Here is a 1,959-nt window from a genome sequence, read left to right as displayed (position 1 = left end):
CTTTCCTCTTTGGCCCCATAATCTCCTTGATCAGAAAATGTGGGACACTACCGAGTTACATGACGTTACAGTACAAGTTCTCATATGTCCTGAGTCTTAATTCACCTTAGAAGGCTAGGGCCAATATGTTGGCTTTCCTTGCAACCCTCCTTTTTCTCTAATTTTGGTCTGCAAACTTAGGTTGTTAATCATCCAGAAGACAGTCTTATTGTTATTACCGTACAACTTAGGCTGTTAAGCTTACCCTCACTATCAGTCTGCATATCAAACATCTTAGGCATAATATGGAACAGATATTTTTCATCAAGTATTGATATGTTGAACTTTAACTCCCTACAGAGTGTGATAAAAAACATTTAAAAATTAGAATATATTTTAAAAATAGGATAAAGAATTATATACTTCTCATGTTTGCACATAAGTCCAAAGATCTCACCATATACAACCTTGAAGCAGGACAGTCCCACAATATTCCTTTTCCTGTCTCTTGCTTTCATTCACCACCCCCTTCTTCTTGAACATCCACCTACCCGAGAGTCATCATAGCAGCAACTGGCATGTCATGACAAGCAGCCCATATTCAGAATACCAGAATGACAGGCACTCCAGGCATGAAACTACTATTACAAATTGCCATCTGCAGTGCAGTAGCTCAGTTCACAGGTATCAGTATAGATAGTTAATCAGGGTGAGAATCTTTCCAATTAACTGCTAGATTAAAAAATCTTCTGAAGATTCTCAGGATCATTGCCTTGCTCATCTTCTACATGTTACTGTATGGCTTGACTTACTAATGTTTCCTAGCTCTTCTCCTTTTCCTCTCTTGATTCGTTAGTCCTTGAGATCCTGCTTTCCTTTTACTTGTATTATATCTTTCTATTTGTATTTCTTCTTTTGAGTTCTTATACTAGGAAGACTATACGATATTTACACATGTGTGTCTGGTTTATTTCACTTATGAGTATATGTTCAAGTGGCATCCACTTCAATATAAAGGCTTGGAGTTTATCATTCTTAATAGCTGAATAATACTCCATTGTGTAAAAATGCCACATCTTTTTCAACCATTGCTCAGGTGATGGGCATCTTGGTTGTTTCCAAGATTTGGCTATCACAAATTGCGCTGCTATAAACATAGGCACACATATATCACTATGATATGATATTTTCAGATCCTCCGGGAAAATTCCCAGTAGAAGAATAGCTTGTTTAAAGGGGATTTCCAGACCAACTTTTCTAAGGAGTCTCCATACTGATTTCCATAATGGTTGCACCAGTCTGCATTCCCACCAGCAGTGGAGAAGGGTTCCTTTTTCCCCCACAGCCTCTCCAACATTTGTTGTTGGTTGATTTCTTTTTGATAGCCATTCTTTCTGGGGTGAGATGATATCTCAATGTGGTTTTCATTTGCATTTCACGAATGGCTAGTGATGTGGAGCATTTTTTCATATATTTATTCGCTTCTTTAATTTGTTCCTCTCAGAAGTGTGTGTTCATCTCAGCTGCCCATTTCTGGATTGGGTCTTTAAATTTTGGGCCCCAGTGTTTTTTAGTTCTTTATAGATTCTAGAGAGCAGACCTTTGTCTGAGTACTTATTTGTCATGATTTTTTCCAAATTTGAGAGTTGCCTTTTCACTTTGTTGGTAATTTCTTTTGACGTGAAGAAGCTTCTCAGTAAGAGCAGGTCCCAGTTGTTAATTCTTTCATGTGTTTCCCGTGTGATTTGATTTCTGTCCATGAACTCTTTGCCAACTCCTATGTCTTCAAGAGTTCCTCCTACTTTCTCTTCCAGGAGATTTAGTGTGTCTGCTTTCATGTTTAGATCTTTCATCCATTTTGACTTTAGTTTAGTGCATAGTAATAGACCTGGGTCAAGCTTGCGTTTTCGGCATGTAGAGAGCCAGTTTTTCCAGCACCATTTGTTAAAGAGGCTATCTTTCTTCCAGTGAGTATGTTTG

The sequence above is a fragment of the Octodon degus genome, unplaced genomic scaffold, assembly GCF_000260255.1.
Source record: "Octodon degus isolate 3935 unplaced genomic scaffold, OctDeg1.0 scaffold00409, whole genome shotgun sequence".
NCBI classification, from domain to species: Eukaryota; Metazoa; Chordata; class Mammalia; order Rodentia; family Octodontidae; genus Octodon; species Octodon degus.
The sequence above is the reverse complement of the archived record's forward strand: the minus strand, read 5'-3'. Positions refer to the sequence as shown.